The following is a 23,417-nucleotide window of genomic DNA, read 5'->3' on the forward strand; positions in this document are numbered from 1 at the left end:
TCACTGACCTCTGTGCCTTAGCTTTCTCATCTGCAGCACAAGCACTACCCAGCACTCCGTGAAGGTTTCCTTTTGTTATGTAAATCATTCTGGATTCTGTGACCTTTATCTATTTCCATTTTGGTTAAAATATGAAATGGGGGTTGACATCAGCAAGATGGCAAAATAGGAAGTACCAGTCCTCATTACCCCACAGAGACATCAATTTATAGACCAAGATACCAGAAACCAGTTGAGTTGCACTCTCCCCACCTGGTGAGTGCAAAATTCAGAACAGCCACGTTGAAATGAGTAGGAAGAGTCATTTCACTTTACCCCACCCAGGATGACAGCCCAGCATGATGGCGAGAGTACGCCAGCTCCTGGCTTTTCCCAGGGTTGAAGGGGACAGACTCGGGGTCGGGGGGAGGTGGAGAAGGTTGGAGCATGTGACCAAGATTCTGGCTCTTTCATCTTGTCTGACTTAGAATAGTGACAGAACTGGCATCCTTTGGATGCCTGGGGTCTGCTAAAAGCACATGAGAGTGGAGCATAGCTTGCCGTGCCACCAGAGCCTGTAGTACCACAGACAGGCCAGGGTGGCTGGACACCATCAAGAAAAATCACTCAATTTGCATTTTCTCTCCCAGGAGAAATGGAACTTACACGCCAGCATTCTAGCTTTTTGTAGTGCTGCCCAAGGGACTGTTGCCCATCTCATCTAACTCGGGGTGCTTATAGGAAGCTGTCATGCTTTGCCAGAGAGCCACTGAGAACAAAGGGGTGACTTGCAGCTGCAGCACCAGAGAACGTGCAATTCTGAAGACAGACACCAGAGGGAGCAAGAGATTACAAGATGAAAAACCAACAACCTTTAGTTGGAAAATAACACAATCCTAAAAAGTTGAACTTGGAAAAACGTTCAAGAGGTTCCAGAATCTCTACCTGGGCTAGTTGGTGAAGGTCTCCCCGGTACAAAGCCAGTATCCAAAGATTGGGAGTGGCCGAGTGCAGTGACTCACACCTGTAATCCCAGCACTTTGGGAGGCTGAGGCGGGAGGATCACCTGAGGTCAGGAGTTCAAGACCAGCCTCACCAATATGGTGAAACCCCATCTCTACTAAAAATACAAAAAAAAAAAAAAAAAAAAAAATTAACCAGGCGTGGTGGCGCACACCTGTAATCCCAGCTATTCGGGAGGCTGAGGCAGAATTGCTCGAACCCAGAAGGCAGAGGCTGCAGTGAGCCGAGATCGTGTCACTGCACTCTAGCCCGGGCAACAGAGCGAGACTCTGTCTCAAAAAGAAAAAGAAAATATGAAGCTCACTGGCAAAGTAAATACAGACAAATGCAGAATCCTTCAGGACTATAATGGTAGTGCACTTTTAATTCTGGTACCGAACTTACAAGACAAAGCATAAAAATAACTAACTGGCCAGGCACGGTGACCCACACATGTCATCCCAGCACTCGGGGAAGACAACTTGAAGCCAGGAGTTTAAGACCAGCCTCTGGGCAACAAAGTGAAGCCCCATCTCTAAAAATCAAAACAAAAACTGTAACTGTAAGAATATGTTAAAATACCTTAATGGATACACACTATGTAAAGGTGTAACTTGTGACATCAATAGTTTTTTCTTAGCTTTTGCAAAACAACCAGCAGACAACCCAGAGTGAGAGAAATTTGCAACTATGCATCTGACAAAGGAGTAATATCCAGAATCCATAAGGAACTCAAATGAGCTAGAAAAAATAATCCCATCACAAAGTGGCAAAGAACATAAATAGACAATCTTAAAAGAAGATATACAAGCAGCCAACAAACATGAAAAAATGCTCAACATCACTAATCATGAAGGAAATGTTCATTAAAACCGCAATGAGAATCACGTTACTCCTACAAGAATGATCATAATTAAAAAGTAAAAAAAAACAATAGATGTTGGCATGGATGTGGTGAAACGGGAACACTTCTGCACTGCTGGTGAGAATGTAAATTAGTACAACCACTAGGGGAAACAGTGCGGAGGTTACTTAAAGAACAAAAAGTAGAACACCATCTGATCCAGCAATCCCACTACTGGGTATCTACCCAAAGGAAAATAAGTCATTATATGAAAAAGACACATGTACACACATGTTTATAGTAGCACAATTCACAGCTGCAAAGATACAGAACCAACCTAAGTGACCATCAACCTAGTGGATAAAGAAAATGTGGTATATTCATCATGGAGTACTACTCTTCAGCCATAAAAAAGGAATGAAATAATGTCTTTTGCAGCAACTTGGATGGAACCGGAGGCCATTATTCTAAGCAAAGTGACTCAGAAATGGAAAACCAAATATTGTACCTCTCACTTGTAAGTGGGAGCTAAGCTATGAGGGCTCAAAGGCATAAGAATGGTATAATGAACTTTAGCAGTCCGGGCACGGTGGCTCACATCTGTAATCCCAGCACTTTCGGATGTCAAGGTGGGCGAATCACTTGAGGCCAAGAGTTTGAGACCAGCCTGGCCAACATGGTGAAACCCCCATCTCTACAAAAAAAAAAATATATATATATATATATATAAATTAACTGGATGTGGCAGCATGTGCTGGTAGTCCCACCTGCTAGGGAGGGTGAGGCACAAGAATCACTTGAACCCAGGAGGTGGAGGTTGCAGTGAGCCAAGATTGCGCCACTGGACTCCAGTCTAGGCAACAAAACAAGACTCTGTCTCAGGCCAAAAAAAAAAAAATGATATAATGGACTTTGAGGACTTAGCCAGGGAGGTTTAGAGGTGGGTGAGGAATAAAATACATGTTGGGTATAACATACACTGCTTGGGTGATGGGTACACTAAAATCTCACAAATCACCACTGAAGAACTTATCCATGTAACCGAAAACCACCTGTACCCCAAACACTACTGAAATAAAAAATTTTAAAAATAATTTTTTAAGATGAGGTCTTGCTATGTTGCCTGGGCTGGTTTTGAACTCCTGAGCTCAAGCCATCCTCCCACCTTGGCCTCCAAATGTGCTGGGGTTACAGGCATGAGCCACTGCACCTGGCCCTACATCAATAATTTAAAAGTAGAGTTGTAAAAGTGGTTTTTGTATATGATTGAGGCTAAGTTGTTATCAGCTTAAAATAGATTGTTACAAGTATAAGATGTCTCATGGATAACCACAAAGTAAATACCTATGTTCTTTCAAAATTGAAGTTTTAGGCCGGGCGCGGTGGCTCAAGCCTGTAATCCCAGCACTTTGGGAGGCCGAGACGGGCGGATCACGAGGTCAGGAGATCGAGACCATCCTGGCTAACACGGTGAAACCCCGTCTCTACTAAAAAATACAAAAAAAAACTAGCTGGGCGAGGTGGCGGGCGCCTGTAGTCCCAGCTACTCGGGAGGCTGAGGCAGGAGAATGGCGTGAACCCGGGAGGCGGAGCTTGCAGTGAGCCGAGATCCGGCCACTGCACTCCAGCCTGGGCGGCAGAGCGAGACTCCGTCTCAAAAAAAAAAAAAAAAAAAAAAAATTGAAGTTTTTCAGTCCTCTGAAACCCTGCTGCTGCTTTGTCAACTAAGTTTATGGAATATCCCAAATCCTTTGTTGTCATTTCAACAATGTACACAGCATCTTCACCAGGAGTAGATTCCATCTCAAGAAACCACTTTCTTTGCTCATCCATAAGAAGCCACTCCTGATCTCTTCAAGTTTTATCATGAGATTGCAGCAACTTATTCACATCTTTAGGGTCCACTTCTAAATTAATTCTTCTGCTATTTCCATCACATCTTGCAGTTACTTCTTTTACCGAAGTCTTGAACTGCTCAAAGTCATCCATGAAGGTTGGAATTGACTTATCTTAATGTTGATATTTTGACCTCCTCCCATGAATCAAAATATACTTAGTGTCATCTAGAATGGGGAATCCTTTTCAGAAAGTTCAATTTACTTTGCTCAGATCCATCAGAGGAATCACTGTTTATGGCAGCTATAGCCTTAGGAAATACATGTCTGAAATAAGAAGACTTGAAAGCTGAAATTACTCCTTGATCCCTGGGCTGCAGAATGGATGTTATATTAGCAGGCATGAAAACAACATTAATCTCCTCGTACATTTCCATCAGAGCCCTTGGGACCAGGCGTATTGTCAATGACTGGTAGTATTTTGAAAGGAATCTTTTTTTCTGAGCGGTAGGTCTCAACAGTGGGATTAAAATATTCAGTGAGCCATGCTGTCCACAAATGTGCTGCCATTCAGGCTTTGATGTTCCATGGATAAAGTACCGGAAGAGTAGATTTGCGTAATTCTAAGGGCCCTGGAATTTTTGGAATGGTAAATACTGGCTTCAGCTTAAAGTCACCAGCTGCATTAGCCCCTAACAAGTAAGCCAGCCTGTCCTTTGAAGCTCTGAAGCTAGGCATTGACTTCTGCTTTCTAGCTACGGAAGTCCTAGATGGCATCTTCTTCCAAGAGTGATGTTTCATCTACATTGAAAATCTTGTTTAGTGTAGCCGCCTTCACCAATTAGATGGATCTTCTGGATCACTTGCTGCAGCTTCTGTATCAGTAGCTGCTGCTTTACCTGCATGTTTACGGTATGAAAACAGCTTTTTTTCCTTAAATCTCATGAACCTACCTCTGCTAGCTTCCAGCTTTTCTTCTGCAGCTTCCTTACCTCTCTCAGCCTTCACAGAATTGAAGAAGAGATACAGCCTTGCTCTGGGGTAGGCGTTAGCTTCAGAGAAAGCTGTGGATGGTTTGCTCTTCTATTCAGGCCACTTAACTCTCCATATCAGCAGTGAGGCTGTTTTGCTCTCTATCATTTGCATTCACTGGAGTAGCACTTTTTTTTTTTTTTTTGAAACAGAGTCTCGCTTTGTTGCCCAGGCTGGAGTGCAATGGCACAATCGTGGCTCATGGCAACCTCCACCTCCTGGGTTCAATCGACTCTCCTACCTCAGCCTCCTGAGTAGCTGGGACTGCAGGCACGCACCACCAGGCCCGGCTAATTTTTTTTGTATTTTCAGTAGAGATGGGGTTCAGCCATTTTAGCCAGGCTGGTCTTGAAATCCTGACCTCAGGTGATCCTCCCGCCTCGGCCTCCCAAAATGCTGGGCTTACAGGCATGCACCACCACGCCCGGCCTAGAGTAGCACTTTTAATTTCCTTCAAAAACTTTTTCTTTGCATTCAACTTGGCTAGCTGTTTGATACAAGAGGCTTAGTTTGGGGCCTATCTGAGCTTTTGAATGCCTTCCTCACTAAGCTTAATCATTTCTAGCTTTTGATTCAAAGTGAGAGACTTGTGACTCTTCCTTTCACTAGAACACATAAAGGCCACTGTAGGGTTATTAATAGGCCTCATTTCAATATTGCTGTATCTCAGGAAATAGGGAGGCCCAAGGAGAGGGAAAGAAAAGGGAGAACAAATGGCTGCTTGGTGGTGCAGTCAGAACACATACATTTATCAGTTAAGTTCTTTATGTGGGTGCAATTTGTGGTGCTCCAAACCAATTACAATAAGTAGTATCAAAGATCACTGATCGCAGATTACCATAACATATAATAATAATGAGAAAGTTTGGGCCGGGCGCGGTGGCTCAAGCCTGTAATCCCAGCACTTTGGGAGGCCGAGACAGGCGGATCACGAGGTCAGGAGATCGAGACCATCCTGGCGAACACGGTGAAACCCCGTCTCTACTTAAAAATACAAAAAACTAGCCGGGTGACGAGGCGGGCGCCTGTAGTCCCAGCTACTTGGGAGGCTGAGGCAGGAGAATGGCGTGAACCCGGGAGGCGGAGCTTGCAGTGAGCTGAGATCCGGCCACTGCACTCCAGCCTGGGTGGCAGAGCAAGACTCCGTCTCAAAAAAAAAATAATAATAATAATGAGAAAGTTTGAAATATCTTGAGAATTACCAAGATGTGACACAGAGACCCAAAGTAAGTACATGGTGTTGAAAAAATGGTGCAATAGAACTTGCTTGACACAGGGTTGCCACAAACCTTCAATTTGTGAAAAAGCACAATAGCTGTGAAACACAATGAAGTGAGGGGCAATAAAATGAGCTGTGCCTGCACTAGCAACCCAAATTCAACAGCACATTAACAGGATCATACACCATGACCAAAAGGAATCCATCCCTGGATGTGAGGATGGTTCAACATATGGAAATGAATAAATGCACTACAACACATTAACAGAAAAAGGACAAAAATCATACGATTATGTCAATTGATGCAGAACAAGCACTTGACAAAACTCAACTCCCTTTCAATGCAAAACACTCAACGAACTAGGACTCCAGGGAAATTACTTCAACCTAGGTAGTCAAGGTTATATATGAAATTCACACAGCTAAAGTCATACTCAATGGTGAAAAACTGAATGCTTTTCTTGCAAGATCAGGAATGAGTCAAGGAAGCCCACTCTTACCACTTTTATTCAACATAGTTCTTAAGTCCTAGCCAGAAAAATATTCAAGAAAAAGAAATAAAAAGCCATCCAGATTGGAAAAGAAGTAAAATGTTATCTGTTAGCAGAGAACATGAACTTATATGTAAAAAAACCCTCAAAATTCCACAAAATATTAAAACTAATAAATGAATTCAGCAAAATTGCAGGATACAAAATCAACATTCCACCATCAGTTGTGTTTCTGTAAACAATGAACAATCCAATAAATAAATAAAGAACATCCCATTTACAATAGCATAGAAGAGAATAAAATAAACTGGGCATGGTGGCTCACGCCTGTAATCCCAGCACTTTGGGAGTCCAAGGCAGACAGATCATGAGGTCAAGAGATTGAGACCATCCTGGCCAACATGGTGAAAACCCGTCTCTACTAAAAATACAAAAATTAGCTGGGCATGGTGGCGTGTACCTGGAGTCCCAGCTATTTGGGAGGCTGAGGCAAAGAACCACTTGAACCCGAGAGGTGGAGGTTGCAGTGTCCGAGATCGTGCCACTGCACTCCAGCCTGGCGACAGAGCGAGATTCCATCTCAAAAAAAACAGAGAGAGAGAGAGAGAGAGAAATAGTAATAAACTAAACCAAGGAGGCAAAAGAGTTATATAAGGAAAATGATAAGACATTGCTGAAAGAGATTAAAGAAGACACAAATAAATGGAAATACATCTCATGTTCATGGACTGGAAGACTTAGTAATGGTAAGATGTCCATAATACCCAAAGCAGTCTACAGATTCAATGCAATCTGTATCAAAATCTCAATGGCATTTTTTCTGTAGACACAGAAAAAAAATCCTAAATTCATATTGAATCTAAAAGGACTCCAAATAACAACCTTGAAAAAGAACAAAGCTGAAGACCTCACACTTCCTGATTTCAAAGCATATTACAAAGTTAGAGTAATTGAAACAATATGGTACTGGCATAAAGACAGACATAAAGACCAGTGGAACAAAATACAGAGCCCAGAACAAAATACAAGGCATATTACAAAGCTGTAGTAATTGAAACAATATGGAATTGGCATAAAGACAGACATATAGACCAATGGAACAAAATACAGAGCCCAGAAATAAACCCTCATGTTTACTGTCAAAGATCTTCAACAAAGATGCCAAGACTACACAATGAAGAAAGGATAGCTCTTCAACAAATGGTGCCGGGAAAATTGCATATCCATGTAGGAAAGAATGAAAATGGGCCCTTATTCTACACCATATACAAAAATTAATTCAAAATGAATTAAAGACCTAAACCTAAGACCTGAAACTACGAAACTAAAAGAAAACAGGGGAGAAACTTCATAACATTAGGAGAAGGGCAATGCTTTCTTGGCTATGACACCAAAGGCACAGGCAACAAAATATAAAATAGACAAATGGGACTACGTCAAAAATTTCTGCACAGCAAAGAAAACAACACAGTGAAAAGGAAACCTACAGAATGGGAGAAAATACTTGAAAATCATTTATCTGATAAAGGGCTAACATCCAGAATATATGAAGAACCCCTACAACTCAATAACAACAGCAACAATAAATTTTTTAAATGTTCAAAGGATACCTCGTTTACCCTGATATTATTATACATTGTATTCTCGTATCAAAATGCCTCAAGTATCTCATATATATATATATATATATATATATATATATGTATGTGTATATATATATCTACTATGTATCCATAAAAATTAAAAATTTTGGGCTGGGCGCGGTGGCTCAAGCCTGTAATCCCAGCACTTTGGGAGGCCGAGACGGGCGGATCACGAGGTCAGGAGATCGAGACCATCCTGGATAACACAGTGAAACCCCGTCTCTACTGAAAATACAAAAATTAGCTGGGCATGGTGGCGTGTACCTGGAGTCCCAGCTATTTGGGAGGCTGAGGCAAAGAACCACTTGAACCCGAGAGGTGGAGGTTGCAGTGTCCGAGATCGTGCCACTGCACTCCAGCCTGGCGACAGAGCGAGATTCCATCTCAAAAAAAACAGAGAGAGAGAGAGAGAGAGAAATAGTAATAAACTAAACCAAGGAGGCAAAAGAGTTATATAAGGAAAATGATAAGACATTGCTGAAAGAGATTAAAGAAGACACAAATAAATGGAAATACATCTCATGTTCATGGACTGGAAGACTTAGTAATGGTAAGATGTCCATAATACCCAAAGCAGTCTACAGATTCAATGCAATCTGTATCAAAATCTCAATGGCATTTTTTCTGTAGACACAGAAAAAAAATCCTAAATTCATATTGAATCTAAAAGGACTCCAAATAACAACCTTGAAAAAGAACAAAGCTGAAGACCTCACACTTCCTGATTTCAAAGCATATTACAAAGTTAGAGTAATTGAAACAATATGGTACTGGCATAAAGACAGACATAAAGACCAGTGGAACAAAATACAGAGCCCAGAACAAAATACAAGGCATATTACAAAGCTGTAGTAATTGAAACAATATGGAATTGGCATAAAGACAGACATATAGACCAATGGAACAAAATACAGAGCCCAGAAATAAACCCTCATGTTTACTGTCAAAGATCTTCAACAAAGATGCCAAGACTACACAATGAAGAAAGGATAGCTCTTCAACAAATGGTGCCGGGAAAATTGCATATCCATGTAGGAAAGAATGAAAATGGGCCCTTATTCTACACCATATACAAAAATTAATTCAAAATGAATTAAAGACCTAAACCTAAGACCTGAAACTACGAAACTAAAAGAAAACAGGGGAGAAACTTCATAACATTAGGAGAAGGGCAATGCTTTCTTGGCTATGACACCAAAGGCACAGGCAACAAAATATAAAATAGACAAATGGGACTACGTCAAAAATTTCTGCACAGCAAAGAAAACAACACAGTGAAAAGGAAACCTACAGAATGGGAGAAAATACTTGAAAATCATTTATCTGATAAAGGGCTAACATCCAGAATATATGAAGAACCCCTACAACTCAATAACAACAGCAACAATAAATTTTTTAAATGTTCAAAGGATACCTCGTTTACCCTGATATTATTATACATTGTATTCTCGTATCAAAATGCCTCAAGTATCTCATATATATATATATATATATATATATATATATATGTATGTGTATATATATATCTACTATGTATCCATAAAAATTAAAAATTTTGGGCTGGGCGCGGTGGCTCAAGCCTGTAATCCCAGCACTTTGGGAGGCCGAGACGGGCGGATCACGAGGTCAGGAGATCGAGACCATCCTGGCTAACACGGTGAAACCCCGTCTCTACTAAAAACACAAAAAACTAGCCGGGCGAGGTGGCGGCGCCTGTAGTCCCAGCTACTCGGGAGGCTGAGGCAGGAGAATGGCGTAAACCCGGGAGGCGGAGCTTGCCGTGAGCTGAGATCCGGCCACTGCACTCCAGCCTGGGCGACAGAGCGAGACTCCGTCTCAACAAAAAAAAAAAAAAAAAAATTAAAAATTTTTTTAAATGGGCTGGGTGGGGTGGCTCACGCCTGTAATCCCAGCACTTTGGGAGGCTGAGGCAGGCAGATCACCTGAGGTCAGGAGTTCGAGACCAGCCTGGCCAACATGGCAAAACCCCACTTCTACTAAAAGTACAAAAATTAGCTGGACATGGTGGCAGGCACCTATAATCCCAGCTACTCAGGAGGCTAAGACAGGAAACCATTCTTGTTGGTCCCAGGCTTATTATACAATATATTCAATTGTCCTGAATGCATATGTTTTTGTTTTTTTTTTTTCTTCCTGAGATAGGGTCTCACTCTGTCGCCCAGGCTGGAGTGCAGTGGCAAAATCTCAGCTCACTGCAGCCTCTGCCTCCCAGGTTCAAGTGATTCTCTTGCCTCAGCCTCCTGAGTAGCTGGGATTACAGGCGCACACCACCACACCTGGCTAAGTTTGTATTTTTAGTAGAGACAGGGTTTTGCCATGTTGGCCAGGCTAGTCTCGAACTCCTGGCCTCAAGCAATCTGCCCACCTCGGCCTCCCAAAGTGCTGGGATTACAGGTGTGAGCCACTACATCTGGCCCTGAGTGCATATTTTAGAGAATAAAAGCACCCAACTGCCCAGTAGATACATGAGGATGAGTGAGGTTAAAGAGGACACAAGCTGTTTCTTAGATGTTAATGTCAAATAAAAGGTCAGTTATCGGCTGGGCATGGTGGCTCACACCTAGAATCCCAGCATTTTGGGAGGCCGAGGTGGATGGATCACCTGAGGTCAGGAGTTCAAGACCAGACTGGCCAACATGGTGAAATCCCATCCCTACTAAAAATACAAAAATTACCCGGAAGTGGTGGTGGGCACCTGTCATCGCAGTTACTCAGGAGGCTGAGGCAGGAAAATTGCTTGAACCTGAGTGGCGGAGATTGCAGTGAGCTGAGATGGCACCATTGCACTCCAGCCTGGGAGACAGAGCAACACTCTGTCTCAAAAAAAAGCTCCTGGATTCATGTAACCAGAATCCTTTATTTCCCTAGAACAGACGGCCTGCATTCCATTTTTAGGAGAAAGACAGAAGAAACAGTTATCAGAGATTTAGTTGAGGCAACCCTATGAGACTCTGTCCTGGAGCCCGTGTGGGAACAGCTCGGGCTCCAGGCCTTTGGTAGTTTACTTCAGTTATTCTTTGGAGAGAACTAAAGATTGGACTGAAGAGCCTCTTCCAGAATACGCAACTCTTTTTTTTTTTTTTTTTTTGAGACGGAGTCTCGCTCTGTCGCCCAGGCTGGAGTGCAGTGGCCGGATCTCAGCTCACTGCAAGCTCCGCCTCCCAGGTTTACGCCATTCTCCTGCCTCAGCCTCCCGAGTAGCTGGGACTACAGGCGCCCGCCACCTCGCCCGGCTAGTTTTTGTATTTTTAGTAGAGACGAGGTTTCACCGTGTTAGCCAGGGTGGTCTCGATCTCCTGACCTCGTGATCCGCCCGTCTCGGCCTCCCAAAGTGCTGGGATTACAGGCTTGAGCCACCGCGCCCGGCCAGAATACGCAATTCTTAAAAGCAAAGTCTATCTTCAGCGTACTCTACTTAATTTGTCAGGATGGCTTTCAGAAAATTCTTCAAAAACAAGAGCATTCTCTTATTATTGTTGGATGAGTCCTCAGGAGTAAGAGTGTTGGTGGGGAGCTGATCCACAGAGAACAGATCATCCATTTGGCCTTCCATTGTACTTCCCCAGCCCTCTGTCCATCTTCCTGCATTTCTAAGAAGAGAAAGGGGATGATTTGGGGTCTAAACTGTGCACTTTTTCTCTCTTTTTAATTTTACAATTTGAATACCATAAATTTATCATTTTTAAATACATAACTCAGTGGTTTATTTTAGTATATTCAGAGTTGTGCAACCATTACCACAATCAATTTTATATTTTTTATCTCAAAAAAAAAAAAAAACAACAAAACTCCTTACTCATTAACCTGGTACACTTTATGTATTTATTTAGAGACGGAGTCTCGCTCTGTTGCCCAGTCTGGAGTGCAGTGGTGCGATTTCAGCTCACTGCAAGCTCCACCTCCTGGGTTCAAGCGATTCTCCTGCCTCAGCCTCCCGAGCAGCTGGGATTACAGGCGTGCACCACCATGTCCGGCTAATTTTTGTATTTTTAGTAGAGACGGGGTTTCACCATGTTGGCCAGCCTGGTCTCAAACTTCTGACCTCAAGTGATCTGCTGGCTTGGCCTCCCAAAGTGCTGGGATTACAGGCGTGAGCCACCGCACCCAGCCTAGCTGGTAAACTTTATAAGCTGTTATAAAACTCTTCTCCCCTCCCCAACCCCTGCCAACAACAAATCTACTCTCTGACACACTATGTATTTGCTTATTCTGAGCAATCCATAGAAAAGAGGTTGTGGAATATGTGAAGTTGTGGAATCTGTGGCTTTTTGTGGCTGGCTTCTTTCATTGAGCGTATTTTCAACTTCCATCCATGTTGTAGCACATGTCAGCACTTTATTCCTCTTTCCTGCCAAAGAATATTCCATTTATGGATACACCATAATTTGTTGATCCATTCTTCAGTTGACGGACATTTGAGTTGTTCCTACTTTTTAGCTATTATGAATAAGGCTGCTATGAACACTTCTAAGTTCGTATGTGAACATGTGGTTTCATTTGTCTTAGATGCTATATTAGGCTGGGTTCTCCAGAGAACAAAAACAGGACTTATAGGATACACACACACACTGTGTATATACACACATACATATAGGTGGGTGTGCATACACATCTGTACAGTATACACACACGATTTACTATCAGGAATTGGCTTGTGTGATTATGGAGGCTGAGAAGTCCGAGATCTTCAGTCAGCAAACTGGAGACTCAGGAGAGCCAATGCTGTAAGTTCTAGTCCAAGTTCATGGGCTGAAAACCAGGAGAGCCAGTGCTGTAAGTTCCAGTCTGAGTCTGATTCTTATTTTTCTTTTTTGTTTTGTTTGTTTTTTGTTTGTTTTTTGGAGACAGGGTCTCACTCTGTCACCCAGGCTGGGGCAATCATAGCTCACTGCAGCCTCGAACTCCTGGGCTCAAGTGACCCTCCTGCCTCAGCTTCCTGGGTAATTGGAACTATAGGGGTTCGCCATCACCTTTTGTGTTCCTTGCAGGCCTTCAGTGGGTTGAATGAGGCCCACTGGCTGTGGGGAAGCCAACCCGTTTTATTTGTGTACTGATTCAAACATGAGTCTCATCCAGAAGCACCTACACAGACAGCCAGAAACATGTTTCACCACACATCTGGTGGTTAAACATGTTGACACAAAATCAATCACCACGGCTACACTGGCAGGAGCGGAATTGATGGGCCACATGATCACTCCACGCTTCCCTTTTTGAAAACCTGCCAAACTTTTTCTACAGTGGCGGCACCATTTGACATTATTACCAGCAATGCCTGAGGGCTCTAATTTCCCCATACCTTGCCATGCCATCCTGCTGGGATGTGGCATCTCTTTGTGGTGGAAAGTGTAATTTTGATTTGCATTTTCTTTGTAAAGACTAAGAATGTTGAGCATCTTTTCATGTGCTTATTGGCCATTTGTATATCTTCTTTGGAGAAATGTCTATTCAGATCCTATGCCCATTTCTTTTTGAGATGGAATCTCGCTCTGTCTCCCAGGCTGGAGTGCAGTGGCACAATCTCAGCTCACTGCAAACTCTGCCTCCTGGGTTAATGCCATTCTCCTGCCTCAGCCTCCCGAGTAGCTGGGACTACAGGTGCCCGCCACCATGCCCGGCTAATTTTTTTGTATTTTTAGTAGAGACGGGATTTCACCATGTTAGCCAGGATGGTCTCGATCTCCTGACCTCGTGATCAGCCTGCCTCAACCTCCCAAAGTGCTGGGATTACAGGCGTGAGCCACTGTACCTGGTCCTATGCCCATTTTTTAATTGGGTTATTTATCTTTTTATTTTTAAGTTGTAAGAATTATTTTTACCTTCTGGATAATAGAATCTTATCAGATATATAATTTTCAAGTATTTCTCCCATTCTGTGGCTTGTCTTTTTACTTTCTTGATAGTATCATTTGGTGCACAAAAGTTTAAAATCTACAATGGATATTTATTATTATTATTATTATTATTATATTATTATTATTATTATTTGAGATAGTCTTGCTCTGTTGCCCAGGCTGCAGTGCAATGGCACAATCTTGGCTCACTGCAGCCTCTGCCTCCCAGGTTCAAGCAATTCTCCTGCCTCAGCCTCCCTCGTAGCTGGGATTATAGGCGCCCACCACATCTGGTTAATTTTTGTATTTTTAGTAGAGACAGATTTCACCATGTTGGCCAGGCTGGTCTCGAACTCCTGACCCCAAATGATCTGCCTGCCTCGGCCTCCCAAAGTGTTGGGATTTCAGGCGTGAGCCACAGTGCCCAGCTACAATGGATCTTTGAGTTGAGTAATACAAGCCCTGCTTCCTTTCCCCTGAAGAAGTCTGAGTCAAACCTACATTCCTCATTAATGCGTTAATGTGAGTACATTCTTTTTTTTTTTTTGAGGCGGAGTCTCGCTCTGTCGCCCAGGCTGGAGTGCAGTGGCCAGATCTCAGCTCACTGCAAGCTCCGCCTCCCGGGTTCACGCCATTCTCCTGCCTCAGCCTCCCGAGTAGCTGGGACTACAGGCGCCGCCACCTCGCCTGGCTAGTTTTTTGTATTTTTAGTAGAGACGGGGTTTCACTGGGTTAGCCAGGATGGTCTCAATCTCCTGACCTCGTGATCCGCCCGTCTCAGCCTCCCAAAGTGCTGGGATTACAGGCTTGAGCCACCGCGCCCGGCCATTCTTTTGATATTGAGTCCGTGAGAGAATATGTGCCTAGAGGAATTCACAGAAATCTAGCAGCGTGGGCTTTCCTACACTGTAGAAATGGGGTTTGAGGAACTTTATTTCAGCACAGGCCAAGGGTCTCCAATGAATTTGGGTTATGCCACTATTAAGGAAATATTATTCACTATTATTCATTGCAAATATTATTTACTACTTGTATTGTAATAGCACACTAGTTTAGCTAAATTTTGGGTAAGATAGACTTTTGAGAAGCACAACTTAAGAAGCACATTTAAAGCATTATGCCTATGGCATGATGTTTCAAGTTTTAAATAACCACATAATAGAAACACACAACCCACAAATAAATTGGGAACTTCCTACATATGATTTCATTAGTTATCAGTAATTCCGTTTGGCAGATTTTGAGTAATCAAATTTTCATCTTTGCAATACATGTTTCTTTTCCTTTTTTTTTTTTTTTTTTTGAGACACAGTTTCACTCTGTTGCCCAAGTTGGAGTGCAGTGGCGTGATCTCGGCTCACTGCAACCTCCGTCCCCTGGGTTTAAGTGATTCTCATGACTCAGCCTCCCGAGTAAGTAGCTGGGATTACAGGTGCCCTCCACCACTCCCAGCTAATTTTTGTATTTTTAGTAGAGACGGGGTTTTGCCATGTTGGCCAGGCTGGTCTCGAACTCCTGATCTCAAGTGATCTGCCTGCCTGGGCCTCCCAAAGCGCTGGGATTACAGGTGTGAGCCACTGTGCCTGGTCTGCAATATTTGTGTCTTACGGAATAAACTCTTATCTAAATAACTGTGAAAAGCAGATAATGAGTATGTTAACAATCATTGAAACAAGATTCTTTTCGTTCAAAGAAAATACTTTTATGTTCTAATTTTTTACCAGACTTTTAAAACTTTTTCTGGATAAATACAATCAATTTATAATTATAAGCCTGAGGCTGGTGTGGTGGCTCACACCTGTAATCCCAGTACTTTGGAAGACCAAGGTGGGAGGATTGCTTCAGATCAGGAGTTCTAGACCAGCCTGGGCAACATGGTGAGACCCATCTCTACAAAAAGTAAAATAAAATTTAAAAAGTAGCTGGACATGGTCATGCACGCCTGTAATCCTTAGCTACTTGGGAGGCGCAGATGGGAGGACTGGTTGAGCCCAGGAGTTCAAGGTTACAGCAAGACTCTGGCTCAAAAAGAGAGAGAGAGAGAGAGAGATGCATGCATGCTTATTATAAGATATTCAGAAAATATAGTTTAAAAGAATATGAAAAGAAAACAAATATCACCCATAATCCTTACAGCCAAAGTTAAAAATTGTTAATCTTCTGGTGTGATACCACCCAAACTTTTGAAAATACATGTATAAATGCATATGTATGCATTGAAAAACAAAATTATATAGAATTGTGTTGCTTTTGAAAATTATTTAATGATATCAGTGATGAATACAGTCCCACTATAAACTGCTTCCTAGCTGCACCTTCCCGCCCTGTGCCCTCCTCCTGAGTGACCTGTTTCCAGATTGCTGAATGCTCTCCGACGTTTCTCTGCATTCACAGTGTGAGAGAAGACGGTATGTCCCGCTTCCTATTAAACCTTCCGGTAGAGGGACTATTTTCTCTTTTGCTGTGTAAGTTCTATTTCTATTTCTTTATTTTATTTTTTTTTTTTTTTGAGACGGAGTCTGGCTCTGTCGCCCGGGCTGGAGTGCAGTGGCCGGATCTCAGCTCACTGCAAGCTCCGCCTCCCAGGTTTACGCCATTCTCCTGCCTCAGCCTCCCGAGTAGCTGGGACTACAGGCGCCCGCCACCTCGCCCGGCTAGTTTTTTTTGTATTTTTTAGTAGAGACGGGGTTTCACCGTGTTAGCCAGGATGGTCTCGATCTCCTGACCTCGTGATCCGCCCGTCTCGGCCTCCCAAAGTGCTGGGATTACAGGCTTGAGCCACCGCGCCCGGCCTCTATTTCTTTATTTTTTGATGTGTAAGTTCTATTTCTTTTTTCTTTATGAAAGTCCCGAGCTCTGGCCCAGGGAGCCTGGCCGCTGTGGTGTGGTGCCTGGGACCCTAGCCAGGCCCTCAGTGGCCACAGCCAAGGGGCTAAACTTGGGGAGGGCATCTTTCATGTCATTTCCACAGTGCGGAACGGTGTGTCAGATTATAAAGTTAGCTCTGCTGAGTAGTTTCTAACCTAAATAACATTTTTACATCTTACGTTCCCTCCTCCACTTTTTAACTGGTTTGTTTTTGTTTTCTTTGACCTTGAGGTGACATGGTTTTTAAAGGATATTATATAGTCACAGGGAAAAAAATCATGACTGATGACAGAAATACAATTGTCTTTTTCCTTTGAGGAAAGGTAAATCAGATCAAAGGAAATAAGAGGTGAAGACGAAGCTTATCTGGCAGTAGTTCAATTTAAAATTCTAAACAGATTAAAACCATACTGAAACAAACAAAATGAGCATTTTTTTCTGAGATGGAGTTTTGCTTTTGTTGCCCAGGCTGGAATGCAGTGGCGCCATCTCAGCTCACCACAACCTCCACCTCCCAGGTTTGAACGATTCTCCTGCCTCCGCCTCCCAAGTAGCTGGGATTACAGGCGCCCACCACCACATCTGGCTAATTTTTGTATTTTTAGTAGAGAGGGGGTTTCACCATGTTGGCCAGGCTGGTCTCGAACTCCTGAACTCAGGTGATCCGCCCACCTTGATCCCCCCCGAAGTGCTATGATTACAGGCGTGAGCCACCGCGCCCAGCCTGCAATTTTTTTAAAGTTTCTTTGAATGGAGATGCTCTGTATTTAGATGCTCTGAAAATATTTCTTTTTCCAAGATAATAAATTCTGTGAATATAAGTATTTTCAACAATATTTTATGTAAATTTTATATATGTATATATAATCTTTTTTTTTTTTTAATTCCACAGCAGTTCTTAATTAAGAGAGCTCAGCAAAACCCGGTCTATTGTGATGATGCAGTGATGGGTTTGTTCTCACAGCTGTTAGCAACTAAAATACCCTGAAATGGTGTGGTTAGGCAATGAAACATCCTAGTTATGAGAACTTTCCAAATAACTGACACTCATTTAAATGCCAACACTTTTAATTTTTAACCACTGGAAGGAAATCTCTCTCATGAGATTCAGCTTCTAAAGTAGGGGATATCGAAACCTATGTTTTGGTATTGTTGACTGTATTTTAATCCCTATGGGATCGTGTGTGTGCTCTTCCATCGGTTTTTCTCTCCCTAGCTGGCCAGCTGTGCTTGCACAGTGCCTGCACGTATCACTTACTTAATGAATATGTGATGAATAAATGAATGACGATGACCAGGCTGCTGCTCTCCAACTGCCATTTTGCATGTAGCGCCAGCCCTGCCCACTTGGTCATTCATGCCCCATATTCTCCCAGCCCCCTCCCTCCTGAGCCCCCACCTCTTCACAGTTTGTCACATACAATCTGCTATGTAGAAAACCAAAACAGCCAAGTGTATTTATTAAAATTGTATTAAGAGTTAATGAAGAGTGGAGTTCAAAATGGGGGCCTAAGAAACTTGGCCTTAGGAGCCTCTGTCAGCCATGGACGTTTCTAAAATAGATTCATCCTTCTGAAGCAGACAGCCCGAGACTGGGCGCTGCTTTTTGAAATGTGTGTGTAACTTACAATATCCTTACAAGGATATCATAAGCAAAGCATTAGGCTGGGTGTGATGGCTCACACCTGTAATCCCAGCACTCTGAGAGACCAAGGTAGGAGGGTCATTTGAGCCCAGGAGTTCAAGGCCAGCCTGGGCAACATGACAAGACCCTGTCTCTACAAAAAATACAAAATATTCACAAAGTGTGGTGGTGGACAACTATAGTCCCAGCTACCCGGGAGGCTGAGGTGGGAGAATCACCTGAGCCTGGTGCCACTTCCAAGCATCTCCTGAATATGACCCTGTCTCATCATTGTCATTGTCACCTGGTCCAAGCCACCATCATCTCTTATCAGAATTGTCTCCTGGCCCTGGCTCCCCTCTGGTCTCCTGTGGGGGACCTCGAAGGCTAGAGTTGCCTGGAAAGGAGAAGGTGACGGAGCCTGCAAACCTGGTCCCTGCAGGGCACTCACTGGGCAGACACAGGGTGAGGGCAGGTGGAGAGAGACCCGGGGCCGCCAGCAGACACTAGGGGCTGGGCCCTGCATTGCATGCCTGAATGTAGTCACTTGCTTCATAATGTGGGATTTTTCAATGTGTAAAGTGTCATCCTCAGTCAGACTGTCATTGCTTTAATTTCTTATAAAACTTGTGCTATGCATTTGAAGTACACAAGACCATTTCCCACTTAATACTGGGAAGATTGGGCCGGGCGGGGTGGCTCACGCCTGTAATCCCAGCACTTTGGGAGGCCGAGGTGGGGAGATTGCTTGAGGCCAGGAGTTTGAGACCATCCTTGTTAACACGGTGAAACCACATCTCTACTAAAAATACGAAAAATTAGCCGGGTGTGGTGGTGGACGCCTGTAGTCCCAGCTACTCGGGAGGCTGAGGCAGGAGAATGGCGGGAACCCAGGGGGCGGGGATTGCAGTGAGCCGAGATCGTGCCACTGCACTCCAGCCTGGGCGACAGAGTGGGACTCCGTCTCAAAAAAAAAAAAAAAAAAAACACTGGGAAGATTGTTACTTTACAGGACACACCCGGCATTCCTATGTGTGGTGGGAAGGGAGAAGCTGTGAATCAACTGAGGTCAGGGGTTTGAGACCAGCCTGGCCAACATGGTAAAACCCAGTCTCTACTAAAGATACTAAAATTAGCCTGGTGTGGTGGTAGGCGCCTGTAATCCCAGCTACTTGGGAGGCTGAGGCAGGAGAATTGTTTGAACCTGGGAGGTGGACGTTACAGTGAGCCGAAACAGTGCCACTGCACTCCAGCCTGGGCAACAGAGCGAAACTCTGTCTCAAAACTAAATAAAGTCAGTGACAGTGGCACATGTCACACAATATAAATGTGCACACACACACTGCCTCAGAGTTTAAATGTAAGATGAGGTCAGGTGCGGTAGATCACGCCCGTAATCCCAGGACCATGGGAGGCCGAGGTGGGCAGATCGCTTGAGCCCAGGAGTTTGAGACCAGCCTGGGCAACATAGCAAAACCCCATCTCTACAAAAAATACAAAAATCAGTCAGGTGTGGTGGTGCACTGGTAGTCCCAGATACTCAGGAGGCTGAGGTGGGAGGATCACTTAAGCCCAGGAGGTCTTAGCTGCAGTGAGCTGAGATTGTGCCACTGCACTCCAGACTGGGCAAAACAGTGAGACCCTCTCTCTCAAAAAAACAAAAAATCAGTAAATAAATTTAAGATGATACACTGAGTTTCCAGTAGGTAGGCATCTTTGAAGGCTGTTTTGTTCTGTGCTGAATGACCAGCGTTTGAAACCAAATGTGACATGCTGAGTGGCCATTCTTCACGGAGCTTTTATTTGGGGAAAAAATAATTAGTGGTTCCCGAATAGAGGCCAGCACCGCGGTTTCTTCCAGCACCCCAGGAACTTTCATTCCCACCACAGGATGGTTTCCCACTTCCCTTCAACTGCAAAGTGACTCCTCCTGGTGCAGCTGTGGCCAGGATCTCCCCAGCCAGACCATCCTTCCCACTGTCAGGACTTTTTAAAAAATAGATAAATGCAGGCAGATGAGTTTCAATAGAGAGAAACTCACTCTTACTTTTCAATATCTCCCTTTTCAGTATTCGGCATTTTTAACATTTTTTGGTCTTGAGAGATGTGTGAAGCGAGCCATTATTCCGCACATATTGACTCAGCACCTACGACGTGACAGACATGGTTCTAGGCACGGCAGGCCCCTGCCCTCCTGGGAGCTTACATTTTAGACAGGTGATAAACAAGGATGGGGAAAGTGTGCTCTGGTGGCCATGGCTAATAACAGTGGATAGTATAATTGAAAATTGCTAAGAGTAGGTTGGGCACGGTGGCTCACATCTGTAATCCCAGCACTTTGGGAGGCTGAGGCGGGTGGATCACCGGAGGTCAGGAGTTTGAGACTAGCCTGGCCAACATGGTGAAACCCTGTCTCTACTAAAAATAGAGAAAAATTAGCCAGGCATGGTGAGGGGCGCCTGTAATCTCAACTACTCGCGAGGCTGAGGCAGGAGAATCACTTGATCCCAAGAGGCGGAGATTGCAGCGAGCCAAGAATGCACCACTATACTCCAACCTGGGTGACAAGAGTGAGACTCTGTCTCAAAAAAACAAAACCAAAAAAAGCCAAAAAGAAAGAAAACTGCTAACAGTAGTGTTGAAGTGTTCTCACCACACAAAAATGGTAAGTATGTGAGGCTGTGCATATGTTATTAGCTTGATTTCATAATTCAACAATACATATTTTAAAACATAATGTTATGCACCATAAATATATATCATATTTATTTATCCAAATAAAGGTACACTGCATACCATGTTGAAAAGTAACCTGGAAAAAGCAGATTCATTTGGGATAGTCAGCATCGCCAGATTGCTTTTCTTTTTTTGGTCACTTTCTTGCTCAACAATCTCTGATGCTTCCTTTAGTTTGTCCATCAGCCTTTGTGTCTGCACCCAGCCTCCCCTCCAAGCTCCACTGGGATCAGCTGTTTGCCTAAGCTCCCCCCGCAGGCCTGGCTCTCCTGTCTTCCACGCTCCCTTCCAGCCCCAGCCCTTGCTCCTGTTTCTGCACTCTTGGCATCAATCTCACCTCTCGGGCGTAGTGGCTGCTTCCTAAAGTTTCTGGAGACATGCAGCGGTGCACACGCTGGCCTTCTGGACTCGCTGGTGTGGGTCGCCTGCCCCGTGACCACGCCTCCTCGGATGCCGCTTCAAGGACTATTTCCCCATCCACAACATCTCCTAGGGGGACATTCACCTCCAGGATTTAACTCAGCTGCTTTCCATGGACATGATAGGCTCTCAGAAAAAGTTCTTCTGTTGAAGAAATGGAAGAGAAACCATTAAGTAGACGCATTCATACACAGCTTCTAAATAGATCTACCAGACCTTGTCCCCTACTCTTCGAAAAGATAAACAAATACAGATGAACGCTTGTCATTCTATCTACCAGACATCAGTTTTTTGTTTTTCAGTTTTTGAGGTTTTTGCTTTTGTTTTTTGAGACAGAGTTGCGCTCGGTCACCTAGACTGGAGTGCACTGGTGTTATCTCGGCTCACTGCAGCCTCCACCTCCCGGGTTCAGGTGATTGTCCTGCCTTGGCCTCCCAAGTAGCTGGGATTACAGGCACCCACTACCACACCTGGCTAATTTTTTGTATTTTTAGTAGAGATAGGGTTTCGCCGTGTTGGCCAGGCTGGTCTCGAACTCCTGGCCTCAAGTGATCCCTGGCCTCCCAAAGTGCTGGGATTACAGGCGTGAGCCACCGTGCCCAGACTCACTCAAATCTCTATCATGACAAACAACATCGCTGGCTGTCAGACAAGCTCGTGACTTTGCACAGCCATCCCAAGGACGTAGCAAGGACTCGGATGTGGTCAAGACAGTGGAGGTCCAGACAAGCTCTTCTTTTCCAAGAGGCAGTGAATGTGAACAGACATGTTTAAGAACCTTCCCCAGGGGCTGCTTTTTCAGTGACTGCGCCCTCAAATGCCACAGGGAAGAAACTGCAAAAGGCACAGATGTCTTGGCAGAGTCAACAGCCTGCTCTGGGAACCTGGGGGTTGGCTTGAGGGAGGGCAGCCACGGGGCCATCTGTTGTGAACGCCACTCACTAGACACTGCTCTGAACTTGAACACACAAGCTGAATACAACCAAAGCACCAACCAACGAGGTTGGATATTTTTTGTTTTATTTTATTTTAATTTTTATTTATTTATTTTAAGAAGTTAAAAATGATCATTTGGAAGCCTGCTGGAGCCAAGAGGACAAAGAATGGTGTCAGAGACCAAGGTCAACAGAGCAGTGCCGTGATCCGTCCGACACCGAGTCAGGCACAGCTGAAGGTTCTGCAGACGACACATGAAATCCCTGAGACTATGTCAGCTGAGCCCACATTCAAGGCCATGCCCGTGCGAAATCGGGAAGAGACAAAGTGGCCCCTGGCGGCTGCAGTGTGCACATCTGCCTGTCATCCTCCTGGTTCCCGAAACCTTCCATCTTCTTTACCTTCTAAGTCTCAGGAAAACACGTGATACCAACAGTGGATGTAAGTAGAGTTATGGCTTAGTTCAGGCAGATCTGGAGCTGGGAATTGGGAGTAAAACACGAAGCCTTAGGCTTGGGAGTTCAGGGAAAGGTCTTAGGACAAAGGACTTAGACTTGGCACCAGGTGGAGGAGGCGTCACGTTGGGCACGGGACAGAGACCTGTGCACCTCAGCTGCTCCCAGGGATTCTCCCTCTGTCTCTACTTGGGTCGTTCATCCTCTTTCCCAGTCAGTGCTGGCCTTGGGCCTCCCACCTCCGCGGTGCTTCCTGCTGCCTGCATGGTGGGTGGCTGGAGAAGAGAATGAGAGCCCACACTCACCCAGATACGCCTGGGGGAGGGGGGGTGCCAGTGCCATGGGCACCCAATTAGGATAAATAACTGAAAATGGTTCGCTAACCTTGCAGCAGCTTGCACTGGAAGCAGCAAAGCCCGGGACAGCGCCTTTGCTCTGCCCTGAGAGAATGTGCTTGGCCCAACACTCGGGAGCGTGT

General features: G+C 44.3%; 1 long non-coding RNA gene across 1 annotated transcript; it reads right to left on the reverse strand.

Annotated features, from left to right (window-relative positions):
* Positions 1 to 10,899: 10,899 nt before the first annotated feature.
* Positions 10,900 to 11,658, reverse strand: LOC104671956. Its single transcript, XR_749343.1, has 2 exons — positions 11,442 to 11,658; positions 10,900 to 11,134 (listed from the first exon to the last, which is right to left on the reverse strand). It is a non-coding gene; the product is annotated as an uncharacterized LOC104671956 (long non-coding RNA).
* Positions 11,659 to 23,417: the final 11,759 nt, after the last annotated feature.

The sequence above is a fragment of the Rhinopithecus roxellana genome, chromosome 21 (assembly GCF_007565055.1).
Source record: "Rhinopithecus roxellana isolate Shanxi Qingling chromosome 21, ASM756505v1, whole genome shotgun sequence".
In the NCBI taxonomy this organism is placed as follows: Eukaryota; Metazoa; Chordata; class Mammalia; order Primates; family Cercopithecidae; genus Rhinopithecus; species Rhinopithecus roxellana.